The 25,969-nt window shown below is 39.2% G+C and overlaps 1 pseudogene; it reads left to right on the top strand.

Moving 5' to 3' along the window:
- The first annotated feature begins 286 nt into the window (after positions 1 to 286).
- Positions 287 to 24,378, top strand: LOC117507967 (annotated as a pseudogene).
- Positions 24,379 to 25,969: the final 1,591 nt, after the last annotated feature.

Below are 25,969 nucleotides of genomic sequence, written 5' to 3'. Positions count from 1 at the left end.
GGCATACAAAATTATTTGCTTCCAGAATTATTTGTGTATTTTAATAGTTATTACTCAATTTTCTTCTTTTTTTTTGGTTTCCTTTTAGGGGTTGAGTGAATGGAGATTTAGTCGCAATTTTTTCCGAAATTTTACATGCACATGATGACGTGTGTTTCTACATTTTAAGTATATGTTTAATTTCCAAAACAAATCAGCGTTAGGCTTAATGCTCGACACTGTGCAGTGTACTAATGAGGTCATTTTCTCCTAATTCTTTTTTCTCCTCTAATTCTACCTCCTTTCTAAGGTGAAATAGTGACACAATGGAGTTGTCTGTGCAGAACCTGTATAACCAGTTTGAGAGTTTGCGAGCCCTTGTGGACGCTCTGACTGAGGGCATTGAGCCACGTAAGTAACTATTTCAGTCACTTCATTCAGATTTTTATTTTTTAAACACTGAAATTAATTGTGTGGTGAGTCTTAAGGTGGGTCCTTCCTATTATTTGTAGGGCTGTAGCAAATGATTATTTTCACACTTGATTCATGTTTATTTTTTGCAAACAAGCAGTAACTCAATGAAATACCAGGAAAGCTGCCTAAAAAATGTCACGGGCTATGATGACTTCTTAACATTTCTTGTTTTGGCTGTCCAGAATGCAAAGGCGATCAATTTACAACCATAAAAGCTGAAAATAGAAAAAAAATCCTTTGTATTTGAAGGTAGATAAGCCTCGGTCCCACCGAATAATAAAGCCATGAATAATGAGCCACGTATGGATTTGCCAGAAATTTCAGTGATTATTTGAATAATGATCCACATATAAATCTATCACAAAGCCTCTATGTGCCTCTAAGTACCTCACATGTGTCAGGTATCGGCCTCTAATCAGCCATGACTGACCTGTCATTTGTGCCCCATCCAGCCTCGAATAGCTTTTGTCGCCGCATATGATCCACGTCAAGCCACATATGATCCTTGTTACACCATGTAACGTAACGTTGGTGCACCTTTAGTCATGGGTTTGGTCCAATGCTCCACTGCTCCCACACTTGGTCCTTTTAAAGTGTGGGTTTTCAGTTGACAGCATATATTCAAGATGCTGTCACAGTTGTTAAATGCAGTCCGTAAAAGATACTCCTGCATAGGCCAGCCTGTGTGAGCATCCATGCGCCAGGCTGTAATACACCTGTGTTCCAGAGTCATTAAATGTAAAAGCAGGTGGGATTATCACAAGGAAGTGCGCGAGAGGGCGGAGCCAAAATAGCCTGTCCTGTCCTCATTAGCTGCCAGGTGCTTCGATAATGGGCTTTTAACAGCCTCGTCCTCACTACAAATATGTCTCTAAAATCCTTGTGGTACAAACTGCCCCACGCTGTTGTTGCTAAATTTGGAAGTTCTTGAAATTAGCGCCACTAACGAGGCTTACGAGGCTCAGAGATTAGCCTCGTTAGCCGAATATTCTGCCTCTAAGAGCATCTCAGAACCACTCCATGATTGCTGAATAACTGGACTTGTACCAAAAAAAAAAAAAAGCCTGCTATGTGGGTCATTATTCATCCTTCATTATTTGGTGGGACCAGGGCTATAGAGACTTCTTTTGCCATTTGTACTTGCACACAAGGTTTGGGTACATTGGAATTCTTGTGCAGAGCCTAGACAAATTTAAAGGTATAACAAATATAATATGAAGCTACAAAAGTATAAAAGGTGTAACAGTATGTGTTTTATATAGATTCTTTTATATGCAGTATGTGCTTTACTTAGTCAGGTTGGAATTTGTCCTTGGTAAGATAATTCTTAGTCTTAAGGTTTTTTAACCTGACCATATGGAAATCTTTACCAAATAACAACTCATCACTGTATAATTCAGTGATGAGTTGGCTATAGCTGCTATGACTTCAGTTTGCAGTTTTTGAAGTAGAGGTATTGCCCACAGTTGAGAATGCACACGTGGAGTTAAGAAAATGACAGACCCAGAACTCTGAATGCTGTCAGAATTGAAATAATCAGATGTATAGTTGAATTTTGAGTTTAGTCCATATCACAGGATATATTTCCATTTCGCTGTTTCCATTTATCTCTCTCTAAGACTATTTGTGCTGTCCAGTTAAAGTTAGTGGATTATTTATTCATCTAGTACACACAGCTGACAATAACTGCTGTTATATAGTAACTCTTAAACTTTGTGAACAACCACACATTATACAAATCTTCAATTCAGCCAAATGCACACAGATCTTCACACATAGTGCGAATATGTATGTTTTGCATATGATTCTTGCTTCATGCGCACTCCATGCACAGTTCTACGAAATTCGCACTATGTGAAGGGGGCCTTAGGTGTGACTGTCGTGCAAGGTCGTGGCCTGTAAATTACATTTAATGTGTTGCTGTTGGAATGATCTGGGTTTTGAGAAACAAATAGTTCATGGACAAATGCTTTACAATCACTGGCACAAACATATCACACACATAACTTTTATCAAGGAAACCGTGTATGGCCCACAGCTGCAGTTCAACAACTTCTTTTGTTGTCTTATCCAGAGTTCATCCAGACAGTACAGAACTTTGAGGAGTGCCGCAAGAAGTGGAAGCAGTCAGCTGATGAGCTGGTTTCCTGTAAAAAGATGCTGGCTAAGGCAGAGACTGAGAGGTCAGCCCTGGAGGTCAAGCTGAAGCATGCTCGGAACCAGGTGGATGTTGAGATTCGCCGGAGGCAGAAGGCTGAGGCAGTCTACGAGAAGCTGGTTGGTGGAATAGTATTTAACCATTTATTAGTGTAGTGTCTCATTTGCCATATTTATTATAAATACATAAAGGTATCATATTTTTCTAAGCAGTGCATAGCAATGGAGAAAAACAGATTGGATTTTTATTTAATGTCTGATTAAAAAGAGGCTACTTTATTTTGGCTGCATATGAACTATTTTGTACTAAGCAGTTATAGTTTCTTATTGTCATTAAATAATGTCTGTCTTTGAATTAATCTGTTTATCTTTGCTTGCCTATTCCACGTTTTGTGGGTATAACAGGAGCGCCAGCTACAGCTGATCAAGGATGTGCTGATCTCTGAGAGCAGTACTAGTGTGCACCTGAGTGAAGAACAGCGATCAGCCCTGGCCTTCCTCAGCGCCCACTCTCAGGCAGCTCAGTCTGCCACAGCCAATCTCAACTCCAGCCGCAGGTCAGGCTGCTTCTGAAACAGCCAGAATGTACCTTTGTCCAGTTGTGTTTCTCAACTATAAATATAAAGGTCACACCTTGACACTGACAACCTTTATGTATGACATCCATATGCAAATGATGACTTCTGCTTATCTTGCAGGTTAACTACCATCAATGAATCGGGCTCTTTGGTGTCAGACATTAGCTACGACCAAACAGATGACTCCCTGGTAAAGTAGCTCCTTTTCTGCATCACTGCCTACAATGTATACACTGTATATCATTGATTATAGTCTAAATAATTTTGTGTGGCATTTATGGATTCATTAGTTGCATACAAAAATATTGTCATTTCCTGCAGGGCTGGGATTCCTCTGCAGTGAAGACCCTGAGACTACGAAAAAGGCAGAAACGAGTAAGTTCTTCTGCCCTTAACTGCGTTTTAAAAATTTTTTTCTGTGTAACTGTTGAGGAATTTTATTAAAAAAAAAAAAATACATGTAAAGGTTATCTTTATTATTGTGGTTTTTGTCTACATTCAGATAAGAAAGATTTGCTGCTGTATTTATTCTACCTGCCATTCAGTACATTTTTTTTGTAAACTGCAGCGTTCCTCCAGAAAACTTCCAGAGGTTCCCCCTCATGCAATGAAGAAACCTCGCTCCACAGGATGCACATCAGAAAGGGTAATACTGCCCTCTGCAGCTAACTGTAGTGTATACCCCCACCATTCTGAAACCCTTCTGAGGTTTGATGTCACACTGTCTCTCCAAACCAAGCTTTACCAAGTTGGCAGGAAAAAAGGTGGACCAGTCCTTTAATCAGGTTGTTAGCAAAAACAGAAAATTAAAATGTCCAATTATTCTGCGCATATGCTTACAACCATGTATGGTAATGCACTGAGTAGTTGCTATGCTCAGTACTAAAGAAAGCTGTCATGATCATAATAATTTAATTGCCAAGACTAATTAAATGCCCTTTCTGATAAATTTTACAGATGGACTATCTGGAAAAAAGATGCAGTTTTATCACCCTAAATATTTGTTCAAGGTGAAACTGGTCACACAGTTATTTAAATTTAGATGCTGAGCAATTTTTATTATTTATTTTTGGCCTAAGCTTTAGACACATTCAACATGTCTAAACCCTTCACACTATACTGCACATATCTTCATCAAGCATCACCACTCTGTTATGCTCTTAAAACCTGTCACTGATTACAGCACTTCTTTAGTTTTACTCTCATGTGCAAAACTGCCTGTGTAAAAATATTTTGTCAGCCATTACACACGTGTGTAAAAGCTGACAAACTGATTTCACAGTGGGGGGCACTGGGCCATTTATGGACTTCAGACAATAAAGAGAGCCAGAGACACAAAGGGAGTAGTGTCATGTGAGTTTGAGTTTAGCACTGATCCAAATAAAATATCTAACTCTTCATGTGATTTGGGTCAGTTTTCATCTGTTTTATAACAACTGAAATTGTAGTCTTTGAAAACCACAGTGGATACACGTGTGTCTGTGTGTGTATCTGAATGCGTCATTTGTTCCTCAAATCATTGGATGGAGTTTTTCCTTGCCTCTGTCACCTGTGTGCTTGCTCTAGGGGTTGGTAAGGTTAGACCTTACTTGTGTGAAGGTCCTTGAGGTAGCTTTGTTGTGATTTGGCACTATATAAATGAAATAAATTGAAATTGAATAGAAAAAGTGTAAATGGAATACAAAAAAAGCAAAACCAAACAAACAAACTAGATGCTACAACATCAATCCCTGCATATATATATATATATACACACATATTCTAAGCAAGTGTTAGAATATACAGTTGTGCACAAAAATGTACATACCCTGGTGATTTATTTATTTATTGGCCATGAATGATAACACAAAAGCGCTTTTTCCCCCCACTCATGGTTAGTGGTTGTGTGAAACCATTTATTGGCAAACAACTGTGTTTACTCTTTCTAAATCATGACAACAGAAACTACCCAAATAACCCTGATCAGAAGTTTACATACCGTGGTGATTTTGGCCTGATAACATGCACACAAGTTGACACAAATGGGTTTAAATGGCTACAAAAGGTAACCAGCCTTTCCTCTGACTTGTTTTCTTGTAATCAGTGTGTGTATATAAAAGATCAGTGAGTTTCTGGGCTCCTGGCATACCCTTGTGTCTTTCATCCAGTGCTGCACTGATGTTTCTGAGTCATAGGGAAAGCAAAATAATTGTCAAAGAAAAGTTAATTGAACTGTATGAAACAGGAAAGGGATGTAAAAAGGTATCCAAGGGACTGATGCTAATCAGCAGTGTTCAAATTAATTAAGAAGTGGAAAAAGAGGGATTCTGTGGAACCAAACACAGACAGGTAGGCCAACAAAAATAGTTGGGATGCAAAGAATCCCCACAAATAACTTCAGCTGAAACACAGGACTCTGGGGGGAAAAAAAAAAGTGGTGTGGCTGTTCAAGATGCCCAATAAGGAGGCACTGAGAAAAATGGGCTCCATAGTCAAGCTCACCAGAAGAAAGCCATGCTAAACAAATGCCATAAAGTATTCCGCTTAAAATATGCAAACAGCAAGTCATTTGGCATGATGAGACCAAAATTAAACTTTTTGGCCACAACCATAAATGTACATTTGGAAAGGATTAAACAGGCCTGTAATAAAAGGTACACTCTTCCCACTGTGAAGCACAGAGGTGGATTGTTGATGTTTTGGGGAAGTGTGTAAAATTGATGGCAGGAAGAATGCAGCATGTTATCAGAAAATACTGGAGGAAAACTTGCACTCATCAGCCCGGAACCTGTACACGGGATGTACTTCCAACATGACAACGATTCAAAACACACGGGGAAGTTGACCTGTCATTGGCTACAGCAGAATAAAGTGAAGGTTCTGAAGTGGCCATCTCAGTCTCCTGGCCTCAATATCATTGAACCACTATGGGGAGATGTCAAATGTGCAGTTCATGCAAGACAGCCCAGGAATTTACAGGAACTGGAGTCTTTTTGCCAAGAAGAATGAGTAGCTTTACAATCAGAAAATAAAGAACCTCATCCACAATTACCACAAAAGACTCCAAGCTGTCATTGATGTTAAAGGGGGCAATATACGGTATTAAGAACTGTGATATGTAAACTTTTGATCAACTTTTGATAACTTCTTCTGGGTTATGTGGTTGTCTTTGTGGCTTTCCTCAGTCTTCTCCTTCTTGCACAGTCACTCAGTTTTTGAGAACTGTCTACTCCATGTAGATTTAGCATAGAGTTATTCGTAACTGATGTAAATAACGTCCAAGACATTCAGTGGCAGGTTTACCATCAGAGAGCCTTGTCCACAACTACCACGAAAGATGCCAAGCTGGCATTGATGTTAAAGCGGGCAATATATGGTATTAAGAACATGGGGGTATGTAACTTTTGATCAGGGTCAATTGGGTAGATTCAGTTGTCATGATTTAAAAAGAGTTATTTGACAATAAATGGCTTAACCAAACCACTAACCATGAGTGGGGAAAAAAGTTTTTGTTATCATTCATATTCTCTGAAAAATGGCCAAAAAAAATCAGAAATTCTGCCAGGGTATGTAAACGTTTGAGCACAACTGTACACTCTTGGTCAGATATGGGAATACCTAAGCATTATTTTGGTAACTTAAGGGAGTACACCGTCACAAATCTTCAATAAAATATTACAGAAGCGCACTCTTCTTAAACCATAAACTTGCATTTGGTCCATGTTGTCACACCTGATGGGTATAACACTGAATTTTCAAGCTTAAAAAACATAAAATAAAAGTTGCCCCTCAAAAATGAATGGTTGATAAACAACCAAAACTTCTAATGCCTTTATTTATTAGCTACATACTCCATTTAATAAAAAAGGGTTTTTTTTGGGGGGGGGGGGGGGGGGGGGGTTATATGTCTGTCCATAAGGGTTATAGGAACAGTTTCTTCTAATGTGATTGGTGGAGTTCAATGAGAGTTTAGAAAATTGTAACACACCATATGATTATGTGCATGAAGGAAAATAATTCTGGCCTATCATCTTCGAGAGGAAATAATGGGATTTTTTCCGTTCCCTCCCTATAGGCATTGTATTTCTCAATCACATTTACAGACAGACCTGTTAGGCTTATTATTGGGACACTGACCCGCTGACTTAATGGTGGCTTTTCATCACAATGATTTACCATCACAAATATGTGTTAGTTATTGGTGATGGCAAATCATTTGTAACTAATATAGCGGTAGCCGGTGTGTTGTTTTTGTGAACCTGCTCACCAATCTATTTTCTTAAGTTATTTCGTTTATTGGGCGGCAATAGCTCAATTGGTTAGAGCAAGCCATCTGGTGACCGACAGGTCGCCGTTTGAATCCAGCTCCCAAGCAGTCAGAAATCTGCATATTGCCATTGTGTCCTGGGCAAGACAATTAATCCACCTTGCCTGTGTGTATGAATGAAGTGGTGGTCGGGAGGGGCCGTAGGCGCAGAATGGCAGCACGCTTCCATGAGTTTGCCCCAGAGCAGCTGTGGCTACGCTAGTAGCTTACCACCAATGTGTGAATCAAGTGAATGATAATGCAACTGTTAAGTGCTTTGAGTGTCTTGAAAAGTGCTTTATAAATCCAAGTCATTATTGTTATTATTTATTTGTTTAAAAAAATCTGGTATCAGAGACATTAAATTTGCAGTTTTCATATTAAGCACCACCTGAATTTTTCTTCCTCCACACATATCTGAGAGGGTAAAGTTGGACACATTTGATGAGCTGACATGGTGAAATGGGCTTCTTGACATCAGTATATTAATTTACTTTAAAACCTCAATTCCAGTGAAGTTGGGATGTTGTGTAAAATGTAAATAAAAACAGAATACAATGATTTGCAGATCATCTTCAACCTATGTTCAATTGAATACACCAGAAAGACAAGATATTTAATGTTTAAACTGATAAACTATGTTGTTTTCGTGCAAATATTTGCTAATTTTGAAATGAATGCCTGCAGCACATTTCAAAAAAGCTGGGACAGTGGTATGTTTACCACTGTGTTACGTCACCTTTCCTTCTAACAACACTCGATAAGCGTTTGGAAACTGAGGACACAAATTGTTGAAGCTTTGTAGGTGGAATTCTTTCCCATTCTTGCTTGATGTACGACAGTTGTTCAGCACTTTGGGGTCTCCGTTGTCGTATTTTGCTCTTCATAATGCGCCACACATTTTCAATGGGCGACAGGTCTGGACTGCAGGCACGCCAGTCTAGTACCCGCACTCTTTTACTACAAAGCCACGCTGTTGTAATACGTACGTGCAGAATGTGGCTTGGCATTGTCTTGCTGAAATAAGACGTCCCTGAAAAAGACGTTGCTTGGATGACAGCATGTTGCTCCAAAACCCTGGATGTGCCTTTCAGCATTGATGATGCCATCACAGATGTGTAAGTTGCCCATGCCATGTGCACTAACACACCCCCATCACAGATGCTGGATTTTTGAACTTAGCACTGGTAACAATCTGGGTGGTCTTTTTTCCTCTTTTGGCCGGAGGACACGACGTCCATGATTTCCAAAAACAATTTGAAATGTGGACTCATCAGACCACAGGACACTTTTTCCACTTTGCGTCTGTCCATTTCAAATGAGCTCAGACCCAGCGAAGGCAGCGGGCATTTCTGGATGTTGTTGATGTATGGCTTTCGCTTTACATAGTAGAGTTTTTAACTTGCGCTCTGTAGATGTAACGACGAACTGTGTTTAACTGACAATGGTTTTCTGAAGTGTTCCTGAGCCCATGCAGTAAGATCCTTTAAACAATGATGCGGTTTTTTAATGCAGTGGCGCCTGAGGGATCGAAGGTCATGGGCATTTATTGTGCTTTTCAGCCTTGCTGCTTACGTGTAGAAAGTTCTCCAGATTCTCGAATCTTCCGATTATATTATGGACTGTAGATGATGTACTCCCTAAATTCCTTGCAATGAACGTTGAGAAACGTTGTTCTTAAACTATGGACTATTTTTTTTTTTTTTTTTTTTTATGCATTTGTTCACAACGTGGTGATCCTGCCCCATCTTTGCTTGTGAATGGCTGAGCCTGTTGGGGATGGTCCTTTTATACCCAATCATGAGTGTCCTCAGTTCCCCAAATGCTTATTGAGTGTTAGAAGGAAAAGTAAGGTAACAGTGGTAAACATACCACTATCCAAACTCTTTTGAAATGTGTTGCAAGCATTCCATCTCAAAATGAGCAAATATTTGCACAAAAACAATAAAGTGTATCAGTTTGAACATTAAATATCTTGTCGTTGTGGTGTATTCAATTCAATATAGTTTGAGGAGGATTTGCAAATCATTATGTTCTGTTTTTTATTTACATTTTACACAACGTCACAACTTCATTGAGATTGTATAAAACATTTGCATTTATTTGGGATTTAGTTTACTGATATAGCAGAAAAGGAAGCAGTAGGTGTATTTGAGAATTGAGAGACAAACTATTTTCTATTAACACTGATTTCAGTTTTTCTAAAAACTCTCTTTATTCAGATGAATGAGTCTTTAGTGGCCAAACCACCATCAGTGTGCCTGTTAATGGTGGTGGTGTTGAGGCTGTTGCCACCATTGAAAGGATACCATACTGGACACGTAGCAGAAAAAGAGTGGTGAGAATTTGTTTCAGTTATTGTGTCTGCATGCACATGCTCTACATTAGATTCAATCTTGGTAAATGAATCTGAATGTTAATGTATAGTTAAAACACATTCTTTGAATGAGGGTTGGTGATGGTTTTTGGTACTGAATAAATGTTACTCTTTCCCCCAGCATGGGCTGACGCATCCACTACCGACCAATCAGAGACTGCAAGTGATGGCCCCAGCATGCCAGCCACAGATGTCCTCGGCCAGATGCCAACCCCCAAGGCTAGTGGAAGAGGAAAGAAGCACCATTTTATCCCCAAAACGGTAAGCCACAGAAATGTATCACTCGTTATGAATGTTGTTTCAAATTTCGGCTATGGTTTGTGTGTATTTGCTTCACCAGTACAACCTGGAGCTCTATATTGAAATGTAAATTTCTTGTTTTTATTATTGTGCAATTATCAAATCTTTTCTCCCTGAAAAAAGTGTGATCAAGTCAGAGTTCTGTGCACCATGTGGCAGAAGAACAAAGTTTGGCAAGATGCATCTTCGCTGTCAGGATTGTAGGATCGTGACCCATCCAGAATGTCCGTGATCGTTGTCCCTTGCCCTGTAATCCTGCTGCTTTTACCAATCCCATCAAAAGCACAGAGGTACATGGTTGTTGGAGCTTTATGGCACATTATTGCACTTTCATTCGGTCGGGCTTCATGCTGTTGTTGGATTCATGTGTTCTGTGTGCAGGCCACCTTGGCTGATTTTGCTCCAGTTACTGCGCCCAAAGGTCCCAGCTTTGGTTATCTCCTGCATTAAGGAGATTGAACACAGGGGCCTACATGAGGTGAAGCAGGTTTACTTTTTACTTGACACCTCCATGTTTTCATTCAGTTCTTCTCTGTTGAACAATACAACAGACAAACTCTTTCTAACCTGGTATAGTTAAGCAGACAGTAAACCTTTTTTTTCTGTATTTGCACTTATTTATTCAATTTTTGTGTGGCCTTAGGTTGGCCTGTACAGAGTCTCTGGCCATGACAGAATGGTGAAAGAGCTGAAGGAGAAATTGCTAAGAGGAAAGACTTTACCTCCCCTTAACAAAAGTAGAAGACATCAATGTCATTACTGGTGTTCTCAAAGACTTTCTCAGGAACCTTCCAGAGCCACTGCTCACTTTTCAACTGAACAAACGCTTTATGGAAGCAGCGGTTAGTTTCTGGTAACTGTATTCACTTATGATGTTTGTCATAACTTTCTGAATGACTATACATTGCTGTACTTTGAGATGAGAAGTATTTCATATTTATTGGTGACAGCCGTCACACACACCTTGATGATTTAGCCTGCATTTGCTGATGTATGAAAATATGCGAATCGCTTCTGTACTTCTAATAAGTTATTGGTAAGTATTGTGTAAGTTAAGAGCACGCTGGTATATGGTTAGTACTGCGAGTATGTCAAAAAAAGTTGGGATAGCACAATATTTTTGACGCATTCCAGCGTAGGGCTCATACCGTTCTGTATACACGGGATATAAGTGCAGGTTAAGTTATGCGATTATTGATCCACATTTCTTGTAAGTTATCATTATCGAAATACGTCCATTGATATTGTCCATTGATTGGCTGAACAAATGAAAGCTGCAGTCTTCATGTGAAACAGTCGGCTGTTACAAATATTAAAACCATTCACACACGGAGTACATATTAAAGTCTTAAAGTGTACCTGTTCCTTTCAGTCGGATTCATCATCACAGCCTGACGAAAAACTATCCACATAAAGCGTCCTGATTTTGGAAAAATCTGAAAATAGTTTAGTTCCTTGCATGGCTGAAGAAATGGTAGAATTTTAAAGAAGTCCCTCTTTGTTTTTCTGCTCCTGGTGCATTTCTCAGCCTGAACTAGAAAACAATGGCGCTTTGTGCCACAAGACAATTACCTTATTTTAAAGTTGAAACAGCCATAGTGCCTCATTCATTACAATCAGTGTTATGACAGACATCCGTTGATTTTCAGCATTCTGCTTGCGATGAAAATAAATCTCATGATCCACCAAGACAAGAATAATATAAAATTAAAATTACTCTTTGGCCTCACTGTGGAGGGGAGAGGCAGCGCAAACACGTACCCATGCTCTGTGATGTGCTTGTCTACATCTGTGTGCACCGTCTACCAAACAAAAAGGTTCTACTGGCAGTGGAAACGCAAACCAAGCCAGATGTAAACTGTTCTGAACCGTACCATACCATGCAGTACTGACCCGGACCCCTCAGTGGAAACAGGACTATCAGCATATGCTGGCTAAATCATCATGGTGTGACAGCTGCATAACGCATCGACGTAATCCAGCATATTCACCAAATTTTTATATTTCGGCATACAATGGCTAAATCGTCAAGGTGTGACAGGGCCCTGACATAAAAACTGATAACAATAGAGAAGGCAACAATCTGTATTAACTGTTTGCTTCTAGAAATCCAGGATGATAACAGCATTGCCATGTTGTACCAAACCGTTAGTGAGCTGCCTCAACCCAACCGAGACACTTTGGCCTGCCTGATGATCCATCTTCAAAAGTAAATATTAGACAGTGGCATTTCCACTCACACCACCTGTTTGTTTTTTTCTTATCATCACCTAACTCCTGTATAGTGGAGGTGACTAATAACCTAAATATGTAAAACATACAGTATTTAATGTAAAGTGGATTGGAATGAAAAATGATATTAATTGATGATGAGTTGTCTGTCACTATAGTGAAAATTGTCAGTGTTTCCACTCTTCTAATAATCAGGGTGTCACGGAGTGTGGATACCAAGATGAATGAGATCAATTTGGCCAGGGTGTTTGGACCTACTCTTGTAGGTCATGCTGTTCCTGACCCAGACCCAATGACAATACTACATGACACCAACAGGCAACCAAGGGTAATGTGACTGAGAATAAACAATGTTTTGAAGTCTTATAAGTTATGTACAATTTAAGTGCAGACATATCATCTGCAAAATCTTGCATTTTAATAGTGATAGCTTTCATTTTATTGACAACCTGAATCTTAGAAGTTCTTAAGTCATTATCAAGCTTATATGTTGGACTGTGCTACTGTTTGCTGTAGAGCTCGTGTTTCTGTTCTCTAAAGTAGTTGGGATTCAAAAGCATAGATTTGTCTACCTGTCGTTTCAGGTGATGGAGCGCTTACTGAGTATTCCAGCCAGCTACTGGAGCCAGTATGCCTATCCTGATGATTTAGCTATGGACAACGCTCAGCACATGGATACTCCGGAATGTAAAGGTACATAACGAAAAGGCTTGCTGATGAAAAAAGATGCTTACTGCAGATACCTCCTTGACATTAAAAAATGTGGCAGCGTACAGTTGTATGCAAAAGTTTGGGCACCCCTGATGATTTCCATGATTTTTCTTTATAAATCATTGGTTATTTGGATCAGCAATTTCAGTTAAATATATCATATAGCAGACAAACGCAGTGGTATTTGAGAAGTGAAATGAAGTTTATAGGATTTACAGAAAGTGTGCAATAATTATTTATACAAAATTAGGGAGGTGCATAAATTTGGGCACCCTCATCATTTTATTGATTTGAATACATTTAGCACTAATTATTGGAACACAAAATTGTAGGGATGTCCCGATCAGGTTTTTTTTGGCCCCGATCCGATTCCGAGTCATCTGATTTTGAGTATCTGCCGATACCGAGTCCCGATCCTGAAAACCTGAATGAACAATGAACAAATGCTAAATATATAATAATTTCATTTTAATCACCTTATTTTATTTATTACTTAAACAGTGCATTTCTCCTTGAGGTAGCTTGAACAGTCAAGTAATAAGCTACCAGATTTTAAAAAATGTACAAATTTCCATGTTATTTTATGTCTAAAAATAAATGTCCAAGGTTCCGTATGTTAAACAAGAAATTATCTAATCTGAAATAACAGGTGGTTTTAATTTATAGATTAAAGGTTTCTAAAGAACCATTTATTGATTTAGCTATTTTAATTAAGTGTTATTTTAATTTAAGTGTTCTAAACTTTTTTTAAACAGTAATCAGAAATTTTGAGGTATCAAACAACAACAACAAAAAACATTTCCAAGGATTTTTCTTCAGACATGTGGTTTCTGCACTGATCTGTGGTTCAAATCCCCGCCTGACTGGAAAATCACTAAGGGCCCTTGGACAAGGTCTTTAATCCCCTATTGCTCCCGGTGTGTAGTGAGCGCCTTGTATGGCAGCACCCTGACATCGGGGTGAATGTGAGGCATAATTGTAAAGCGCTTTGAGTGTCTGATGCTGATGGAGAAGCGCTATATAAATGCAGTCCATTTACCATTTGTACAGATCAGTGGTTTCTACCACTAGTCTTCCATGTTTTGGCCCGACGCGTCGTTCCTATTGGACAGCGCGAAGCTACGTCACAGCTCAGAGCGTCGAAAGTTCAAAAGTCAACTTGAAAAGTAAAAGGGGGAAAAAAAAACTTACATTTGCGTCCCGACAGTCCTCAGTGTCCCTCTGATGCTTTATCAATGTTCAGCAAGTTCAGAGCAGCGCAGTGAACGTGAATGAAGACGGAAGCTCTTTAAGATGCGCTCATAAATGTGATGAGTGCGCACGTCGCTCGTGCGCACACCATCTCTCGCTCTGTTTTGCAGACAAACGATCACAGGACAATTTGTTTTTTTCTTTTTGTTAATCAGATGACAGATCGTCGTCCTGAGGACTTGGTCAGCACCGGGTCCTGCTGCACACGGAGGGATGACTGAGCAAGAGTTTCAGTGGGAAAGTGTCCATCATCCTCTTGTCATTACATCGAGGCGTCAGGCTGAGCGCGTAAACATACCAACAGCAGTTCTGCGAAAGAAACTGTGCACACGTAACTCCCCCCACCTCTGTCCAGATTACAATTCCATCTCTTCTTCCCAAATTCACGGCGCTACACTTGTGCCCTTTTCTCCTCTGGAATCGGTTTCAGCCGCACGCGTGTGCAAGAATGTCCAGTTGAACTTATAGTTTTTCTTTTGTTCAATTAAAAAAATAAATAAATAAATAAAAACATTGGGTTGAACTTTGACCGCGTCAGCCTGCCGACAAGCGGCAATGTGCGCTCCCGTCAGAAGCGTCACGTCAAAAGCCAAGCTAAAGCGATGCTTCTAATGCTTCTAAAAAGCAACGCGTCTCACGCCTCTTACGCTTCCGACGCGTGAAAGGCCCATTAATCTGCAATAATGAGCTTGAAATAGCGCTGATCAAAATAATGAGGATAAAATCTATATCGGATTCCTGATCGGGATGCAACGTCTGATTTCGATCAAGTCTGAAACCATGTGATTGGCCCGATTTCCGATCGGATCGGGACATTCCTACAAAATTGGTTAGGTAAGTTCATTGACCCTTGACCTTCTTACACAGGTGAATCCAATCATGAGAAAGGTGGTCATTTACAAATGTTTCTCCTCTTTGCATCTCTTCTAATGAGTGGCAACATGGGAGCCTCTAAACAACTCTCAAATGACCTGAAAACAAAGATTGTTCAACATCATGGTTTAGGGAAAGGACACAAAAAGCAATTTTTGTATCCTGCAGAGGTTTCAGCTGTCAGTTTCCACTGTGAGGAACATAGTGAGGAAATGGAAGACCACAGACACAGTACTTGTTCAGGCCCGAAGTGGCAGGCCAACAAATATCTCAGATAAGCTGAAGCAAAAGATGGTGAGGACAGTCATAGTCAACCACAGACCTGCTCCAAAGACCTACAACATGATCTTGCTGTAGATGATGTCTCTATGCACCGTTCAACTATACAGCGTACTTTGCACAAGGAAATGCTGTATGATACTATAATGCAGATCAAGCCTTTTCTGTTTACACGCCACATACAGAGTTGCTTGAGGTATGCTAAAGCACATATGGACAACCCAGCTTCATTTAGGAATAAGGTGCTGTGGACTGATGAAACTAAAATTGAGTTATTCGGACATTACAAGGGGCAGTATGCATGGCTGAAAAAGAACACAGCATTCCAAGAAAAATGCTTGCTACCTATAGTACAATTTGGAGGTGGTTCCATCATGCTGTGGGGCTGTGTGGCCAGTGCAGCTCCTGGCAATCTTGTTAAAGTTGAGGGTCACATGGATTCCAGTCAGTATCAGCAGATTCTTGAGAACAATATTCATGAATCAGTGACAATGTTGAAGTTGCGCCGGGGCTGGATCTTTCAATAAGACGATGACTCTAAACACAGGAGGATCTACTAAATATTGATGTATTTTTTTTTTTTCTGTTGGGGTGCCCAAATTTATGCACCTGCTTAATTTTGTTTAAAGAAATATTGCACACTTTCTGTAAAACTTCATTTCACTTCTCAAATATCACTGTGTGTTTGTCTCCTATATAATATATTTAACTGAAATTTCTGATCCAACCAACCAATGATTTATAAAGGAAAATCATGGAAATTATCAGGGGTGCCCAAACTTTTGCATACAACTGTATATAGGATTCACCCAGTTGTCTGTCCACCTTTCTGAGTGGGAGATTCCAGTGAAACGTCACACAAGATGAAGGTGCATGAAGCAAAATAATTCACATTCAACATCTTTAATGTGGTCTTTCAGGGTTATCCCTGCATGCATTGCATGTGTGTGGTTCCATTCTTATTAATGTTAACATTATCATTGCTTGCGCATAAAAACTTATATATCACTAACAGATCTTTGATGTCAATTAACTATGAACTGAATTAACTCCAACTTGCAAATTATCCTGTATAATCATCATAAGCTATGAACTGTTTTGTGAACATTAATTTACATTTTGCCATAATGCCTATATACAGTGAGGAAAATAAGTATTTGAACACCCTGCGATTTTGCAAGTTCTCCCACTTAGAAATCATGGAGGGGTCTGAAATATATGAGAGAGAGGGGGTGTCACAATACATGTATTTGTATTGAACTGTGCAGTACACATGCTATGGTTTTGTATATAGAATAAACAGTACGATGGCACAGTATGCTTATGCACACTATGGCTTGTTTCCATAAGTCACAGACATTTCAGTGAGTAGTGCTGCTCATGTCTACAGACTGTACCCTCTCTCATCTACTGCACTGTTGAGGAACACATGGTCAGCCCCCCCCCCCCCCCCCCCCCCTTTAGTACAGGAGGTGTGTTCAGGCCCCTCAGGCTGCTCTCTGTGTGTGCGATATCAGAAGTCACAGTGAACCAGCCATTTGAAGTAAGCGACCGCATTATTCCACCCAGAAACCTTGGCAGAATAAATGGAATTGGTAATTTATCTTATTCTTCTGAAATGTGAACATAAACGTGAAAGAGTACTGGTTTGCATTTGTGTTGAACCACTGTCCCCGTATGAGGCTGGTATGATCATTCAAGTTTAGATGGATGACAATGCCACCAACTTATGACAAAAGTGACGTTTTATATGAATTAGTGTAAAATTTGATGGATGAGATGGCCGCAGAATAACTACAATGTATACAGTGATTTCAAATCTGTACAGAGTGAGGTTTAATGAGATTCCGTCGTTTGCACAAAAATCAAACTTAAAATGGCCAAAATATCCAGGGTGGTCTGGCTCAACTCATCATATGACATTAAAAAAAACACTCCATAGTAAATTCATCCATGACAAGAGATGTTAGCCCATTTGTAAACATTTACAAAAAAAAAGTTTACATTTACACTTTGTCTGTGTTAAAGTGTCTGACTGTAGCTGTCTGCTGTTCACAGATTAAAGATACCATATAAAGATTTGAAGAATTTTCAAAAACTGAACTTGTGTGTATTTTACATACTAGTATGTAAAATACTCCTTTTAACTTGTCTTTTCCACTCTGATTGCTGTACACAGCAAAAAAAAAAAAAAAAATCCCCCACACCTGCGTTGTTTTTCACGCATCTGTTCACAACTAGGTGAATGCAGGCTCTGAACAAAACCACACTGCACGTGCAGTGCTTTATGGAACTGTAAAGTTGCCTATGAGAGATAATAGGAATTTTGTGTTGAATGGCTGTATTGTATCATATTAACATTGAAAGTGCATAAATCAGTAGCACACTATATGAAAATGTGCATGGAGGAAAACTGTAAGAGTCTGTCGTCTTCACAGGGTGATGATTGCACATTGAAAAAGATTACCATACATCGTTTATTCTTTTTCTGCCCCTGATCTGGGTCACAGTGGTAGGAGACTACAGCCCTCTTTTCTGGTGAGATCCAGAGGCATTTCCAAGATAGCTGGGAAATATGATCCCTCTTGCATGTCCTGAGTCTTCCCAGTTGGATGTGCCTGGAAGAACTCCTGGGGGAGACGACCAGGGGGCATCCTCACCAGATGCCTGAACCAATTCAGCTGGCTCCTTTCATTGTGAGGAAGCAGCAGCAGCTCTGCTTAGAGCCCCTCCCGGATATTGGAGCATCTCACTCTGTCCCTGAGTGTAGATCCAGATACTCGACAGAGGAATTTTATTACTGCGTTCAAGACCACTCCCTCAATGTGCCTTGAAATCCTGCCCATGAACATCACGAACAGGATTGGTGACAAGGGGCAACCCTGGTGGAGTCCAACACCCAAGGGAACAGGTCTAATGTAATGGAGAGAATGTCGACACAGCTCCTACTTTGTTCATATTACACATCATATTGGTTAGTTAAATCTGGAAACAGACCTCTTGGGCTCTTCAGTATAGAAGTTGACAGTTTAGATTGAGGTATTTCATCAGAAAAGATTTATTACCACTGATATAATCTGTCCAAGCAACTAATATGGCAGAATGTGGGATATCATTTTGTGAGCTTGCTCACAAATCTCTGCTTTAAACATGAGCTGGGATCCAGGAACTATATTATTGTCTGGTACTGGTGCTTTTAACATAGTGTTTTTTTTTCTATTTAATAATGTTCATAAGCACTAAGTAAGGTCGTATTAGAGAATTTGAAATATTACATTGCATATTAATGAGGGGTGTGTGTGTGTATAACTTGCTGTAGAATAAAATAAGGCAGATTTAACATATATGGCTGGCTTTACATTACCATTTCCTTTAGACCATCCTTTAGTCTAAAAGGTTAAAGTGGTGGGTTTGAGACCAGAGGATGCTCGGTTCAAATCACAGAAAATCACTAAGGAATCCCAAAATTGCTCCCGGTGTGCAGTTGAGTGCCCTGCATACTAGTTTGCTGATGTCAGTGTGTGAGTGTGTATGAATGGGTGAAAGCCAGGGGGTTTGAAAGGCATGTTTTCTTTATGGAAAAAAGAGTCAAATGACACCAATGATGATAGACAAACTGTAAAAATATAAATTGAGTTTGTGTTTTTTTTTTTTTTTTTGAAGTCCCCCGACCCCAAATTCTGTTGGTATTTGCACCCTTCTTACCAAATTTCATCTTCTAATTGTGCTGTTTCATCAAAATTTACTTTACTTGGTGTGACAGGCCATGTTTTACCCCCCAAAATAGTGTTTTCCCTATCCAAATCTTGGGAAAGTAGGAAGCCTTCAATGAGGCCAACTGGTCCTTAACAAAAAATTCTGCGAATGTCTCGATCAAGCCCCCCACAATTTGTTGCTACCTAGTGCTGATCAGATAAATGTATTTTCCTGGGCAATAGGAAAATTCAGGCTTTCTTTTTATAATTTATGAAATACATGTGCTCTACTGAACAAATACATTTTTGAGTTCTACTTACTTCTAGTCACAACTGTGCTATATCTACATAGGTGCAGCATTTGTAGGTGAAGTGAAAAATCAGGCCACACAATGAAAATGTGCCTGGAACAAAAAAACACCCAGACTGCTTGGGGTTCAAAGTAAATCTATACAGAGCTTTCAATATGAGGGTCATTAGTGTTGAAAGTTTTCAAGATTTTCCCAGATTTCTGTATATTTTACATGAGTCACTTGCTTGCGAAAGTTAAGTAGACATCCTTATTGGTTGACAGGGTGCATGTGACTGTCAAAGTATAAAAAGTTAAATGAATCTCCAAAAATTGATTTTTTTATTTTTTTATTTAGTAAATTCAGTGTAAGTACATAATATCAAAAGACAAAATAGAAGCAATAATAACAATAAAAATGATAATAAAAAAGTGTGTGTATACGATAACAAGAACCTAAATAATATATACATGCATTAGGGCAATAAAATTAACATTTAAATTTTTTATGTAATTATTGAGAAATAAAAGGGCTGAGTTCTTCCTCTAAAAACTGTTGAGATGAAAAAGATTTTGACAAAATTTTTAAAAACATCTTTGGATGACTGGGATTGAATATGGCTAGATAAACTATTCCAGAGACAAGCACCAGTATATCTGAGGGGGGACTGACCAAAGAATTTCAGAGGGAATAAACAGAGAGCCCATTGGGAGTTGGTGTTAGCGATGTCTGAATTCACAATGCTACACAATTTGTATTTATATTTTGCATGTCTGGCACACATTTAACACTCCAGCAGTACTCTGAAAAAAGTGTCCTAACTGTACTTTGTGAGAGTAAGAAAAGGTGTTGCAGATGAACCTGTTTCCCATCTGCATGTAGCAATAAAACTCAAATTTGTCTGCTGTTAGAATAGGAGTGTTTGAGCAATTTAAATTAGATTTGTTGATGACCTACACATTAACACAACAAGCATAAAATACTGTTATTACTAACATTTTACTGCCTAAAATGTTTTGCATAAAGCTGTAATTTTCTTAAATGTTTCTGTAGTAAGCATATTGGGACCAGTTACCACTCCGGAGCACCAGATGATGGCCAAAACGCCTTCTTCCAGCTCTTTGTCCCAGCGCATGATGCAAACCCTTTCCAGCACTACCATGTAAGATTAAGATTTATTTTTTTTTAATTATTATTCTTTTGCATGCTTCATATACTGTATTGGGCTGAATGTAAGATTACCCTGTTTACAAGAAGACACCAATTTTTCAAAACACGGAAAAGTATAAACCCCAAATTAAAATCAGAATATTTTCAATGATCTGGAAAATGCAATTTTTTTTCTTTAAAAAAAATAAAAATAAAATAAATCAAATTTAGCAGTCCTTACACTGACTACTATTTCATTGCAGACAATATGAACCAAAGATATTTAATGTTTTCTGTGGTCAACTTAATTTAATTTGTTAATATACATCCATTCCTGCATTTCAGGCCTTCAGCATATTCCAAGAAGTTGGGATTGGGGAAATTTTAGGCGAGTAATGAAATTTAAAATTGACAATAAAAAAGCTTGCAAACAGGTGATGTCAAAAGGTGGTTGTCATCATGATTTGTACAGAGCAGACGACTGATCAAAGATGGCCAGAGGATCACCAGCTTGTCAAGACCTGCATGAGAAAATTATAGAAATGTCTAAAAACAGTGTTCCTCAAAGAAAGATGGGAAGGGATTTGCATATTTCTCCCTTTACAGTACATAACATCATTAAAGGATTCAAGGAATCTGGAGGAATTTCATTATGTAAAACAGTGATACAAGCCTAAGCTTGACAACTGTGATGTCTGATCCCTCAGATAGCACTACACCAAGAACTTATTCATCAGTAGCTGATATAACCACCTGCGTAAGGGATTACTTTGGGAAACCTTTGACAACCACTACAATGCAAACTTAGATTCATAAATGCCGCTTAAAACTTTACTGTGTGGGGTCGAGTATGTTAACCTTGTCCAGAAGTGCTGTCAACTTCTCTGGGTTTGGAGGCATTGGTGTGGAAATCTGTATTATGGTCAGACAAATCAGTATTTCAGCTCTTCTTTTTCTTTCTTTTATTTATTTTTAAATAAATGGACACCATGTGTCAGGAAGAGCATCTGGCATAAAACTTGTGCCAGTTAAACATGCAAATCCACATCGGCTCTGCTGTGGTGACCCTGAAAACAAGGGAGCAGCTGGCCTGAAATGCAGTACATTAACAAATGACCACACAGAACATGAAATATATTTGGTTCATATTACCTGCAATGAGAAGTGACATGTTAGGGCCCCTTCACACATAACACAAATTGGGTGAAAGAAGCAGAAACTGGCCAAATATATGCAAACAAAAAGCAAAATGGGGAACCGAGAAACATTCCACCTAGTGTCGGGAGGGACGCGCGGTCAAACAGGCATGCACAATACTGCGACGGCGGTTTTGTGCATGCTCATTTTCGCGCACACGAGCACAGTGCAAGCATGTGGAAAGTCATGCACACAGCAGTGGAACAAAAAGAAAAAAAAACAATTTATAATACTCCTGTTATAAAGAGCGGACTTGGCCTCCGCCTAGACGTACACCAGGAAGTAATGAAATGATGTGAATTACTGTTCTCCCTTTATGTTTTTTTACATGAATTACCTAATGCGCTTGTCTCATGAAGACATCGCTGGGCTCCCGTGTCATTGAAGAGCCAGCTCCCATGTCATGAAGGAGCTGGCTCCTGTGTCATGAACCCATCAGCTTGGCATGGCGTATCCAGCCGCGCAGTGATCCACTGGTGACTAAGTTGCAAATATGATAGTTTTAATTATTATAATGGGAAATCCTGCAGATACACGTGCCTCGCAGTGATTTTCTGCATGGCATGATATTCATCAAAGAGTTCATACCTGTACCCTTATTTGTTTATTTAATTTCCACTCTTTCTGTCTGTCATGTAAACTACAATTTACATGGTGGAAGTGACATCAGCCTGCCTGGCTGCCTCATTAATTTCACAGCGTGCCGCACGCTTAGATGCTGGCCAGTCCTCATGTGATCATGTCTGTACGTAATTATCAGCATGTCATGAGGGCATGAGTGCCCGCCCACACATGTGCTTTGCGTGTTCACCAGCTGAGTTGCAGTACACATCGGTCAGCTGTTCCAGCAGTCCACTGCGCTGGACAACAACCGGACTCCAGGACCCTCAGCCACAGCTGACAATGTTGGATTCATGGTGTGTGTGCTGGGGGGAGACACACTCTACAAGCCATTTGTGTGTGTGTGTGTGTGGTGGGTTGGCACAGCCACACCCATGTGTATTGCTTGGTAACGCCACACATGCTGCACTTAGTTTTCACAGACAGCTTGAATGTAGTCATCTGCACTCTACTGTCGTGCCGGGAGTGCAAATGGCCCCACCTTTTCTTAGTGCCTCATGAGTGGTGTTGGAAATTTGGCTGACACCTGCCGAGGGCGGGGTTGAATGGACACTCGCTGTCTATCGGCCACTGGTGTGTGCGAATGGTTGTGGGGAGGTGATGGCCTAGTGGTTAAGCATAGGGTTTGAGACCAGAGAATCCTCGGTTCAAATCCCAGCCTGACTGGAAAATCACTAAAGGTCCTTGGGCAAGGTCCTTAATCCCCTAGTTGCTCCCAGTGTGTAGTGGGCGCCTTGCATAGCAGCAACAGGACATTAGGGTGCATGTGAGGCATTGATGTGTGAAGCGCTTTGAGTGTGTGATGTAGATGGAAAAGTGCTATATAAATGCAGTCCATTTATGACAGCTGTACGAGGCGTTTGAGGCGGCTCCGATTTTCCACAAGTGCCATGCAATTCATCGTTAGTGCGCCATTTGGCTTCAATCATGTTAGGTGTGAAGGAGCCTTTAGCCACTGCAGGTTTGTCTATTTATTTATTTATATTTCTTTCACCATTTTCCATGTTGTCCTTTCTGATTTGTGGTTGTACTTTCTGAAGGCAAAATCTTTTTTTTCCTTAATTAATTAAAGTAAATGCTTTTATTTTAAAATTATGTGAATAAAGCACTTTGAGACAGAAGGAAAAAAAAATGGCTGAATTGTGCAAAATGTCACACACACACACACACACACACACAAAAAACTGGCCTACTTTGGCTCTTCAGGTCAGCATGTCACGTTAGTCCATTCTATAAGGAAAAGAACTCAAGTCTTGGACTGGGTAGTTGTTGTTTCTCTTGTTTGCTAAATTTACTATTGCAGTCCAAAATTGTAAACCTGCCTCTAACTCTTAGATTTGGGAGCAAGAGTAAAGCAGCATCTACCTCAAACCGGAGCTTCTTCGCTTCTCCACAGCTGAAGTAATGGAAACGAAAAGGATTTCATGCCACCCATGTTGCACTTCTGGGTTATTTACTGCAATAACAAAAATATTCACACAAATGTGTGAGTAAATGTCTGTGCAATTTTGAAGCCAGTTTATTACAGTTTTTACAAGTAAAGAGTTTGACTTTCTAACCTATTTTTTTTTTCCCCCTGCACATAAGAATATTTCAGTTTCTTATATATTTGATTACTAATGCGTTGTTATGACTGTTATTTCCAAGCTTTAATCATTGAACAATGGGTTATAATATATTTATCTTGAACTTGAACATTTGGGCTTATTAAAATCTATGCAGTTGTTGGTGTTGCACGTATATGATCCTAGTTGTCAAAAATGCAAGAACATGCATGAAATACATGGGAGATTTGAACAAAAAGATAAAGTTGTTGGACAGTTTTAACTAGGCTGTCCCATGTATAAACCTTAAACTTTGCTTTCCATAATAATAAATCAATTCTGTTTGGTTATCTCAAAATCAAGCAACACTTCCTGTGCAGTTCATTGATTTTTTTTTTTTTCCTCCATATTGCAAATTCTAATGATTAGAGTAATGTGAACCGATGTTTCTAAACATTTTTCCCCTTATTGTCCTCCACATAAGAATATTCCAGTTTTTTTGTATCTTTGATTACTAATGCTTTATTGACTAAAATACATTGTGATTGTGTTGTTTCTAGGCTTTAATCATTGCACAACTATTATCAACAGCTTTATCTTCTACTTTAACACTTGGAATTTTAAAGGTATGCTGCTGTTAGTATTTGCACATGCTTGGTATTGTAGTTATAACTACAATATTAAAGTTGCCCCAGTATGAGTGAAATATACAGTAAGATGGGGAAAAAAGGAAATACGTGCTGTTGGACAGTCTTATTGTCGGTTGTCCTGTGAGTATGGTTGCCTTGTCATTGTGCTGCATACATATTTCTTATTTCTTACCTTAATAAATGAAGTCGGGCCACCTCAAAATCAAGCTATGCCTTATTGATGTGATCTTGCTTTATACACACACTAAATTATTAGACATTTAGATAAAAATGTTAATAGACATAAACATGTTCCCAGCATCATCAAACATCAAATCCAGCATGATAATTTCACTAATTTCAAAAATTATGTAGGCCGTTGATTTTATGCATTTATAGTTTTATAACATCTGTAGTATTTTTAGTTGACATAAATATGTAAAATTAATTGTGACGTCCATTCTTTTGTCTTGTCTCAAATAAGATCACATGTCCATGGTTGAGATAAAAGTGAAACCTCAAAACTAGTGGATGTTGTGTACACGTGAGACAGATGTGTGAGGAAATAATAATCCTGAAATGTGCTGGCTATGGAGAATGAGGGATAAGTGGATTTTATCTCACAGCTGGAAATGGATTAGTGTTACTCCATTAACCATGAGTATGTTATTGCCTTATTCATACTGCCTAAGTATGTCTGTGCCATTCATATTTAACACTTCCATTTTCCTGTAAGTTAAATGTCCTTTTGTTACTCAAAGATCTTCAATGAAAGAGCAAGCACACCAGTTATCCCAAATGTGGCACTGAATAATAATAATGCAATTTGGCTCATTGTTCCAATAAGTCATTACAGCTATTTCCATAATCTATTGGGCTGAGTGGGCAGGCAATGATGTCCAACATTATTATGAATTAAAGCAGTGATTATTTATACATCTTGGAGTTATTCTATTAACAGCAGCAGTGGCGAGAAGGAAGCCAGGCTGAACCCATTGACATACTTTTTAAATTTTTTTTTTTTTTAACAGCTTTCAGTTAGCATCACTCCAAGAGCAGCTGTTTAGAGATGACTTGAAATATAGAAATATATGGAGCTTACCCTAGTTCTTGTAGTCGGAGAGCCGTGCACATCAACAAAATTGCCCCACACCACAAATTTCAAATGAGCATTAATAGTTGATTAACCTGAGATGAGGTCTCCTGTGTGTTATGTTATCTCATCGGGGGCTGGTGGTGTTTGTTGATGCTATTTGGTACATCATACGTGCAGCAGCTGCAGACATCAAACAGCTGGTTGTGTACAGTACGTCTCTATGGTCCTATATTCTACCATGCCCCAGTGTTC

The sequence above is a fragment of the Thalassophryne amazonica genome, chromosome 3, assembly GCF_902500255.1.
Source record: "Thalassophryne amazonica chromosome 3, fThaAma1.1, whole genome shotgun sequence".
Lineage (NCBI taxonomy): Eukaryota > Metazoa > Chordata > Actinopteri > Batrachoidiformes > Batrachoididae > Thalassophryne > Thalassophryne amazonica.
This window is presented reverse-complemented; position numbering and strand designations above follow the sequence as displayed.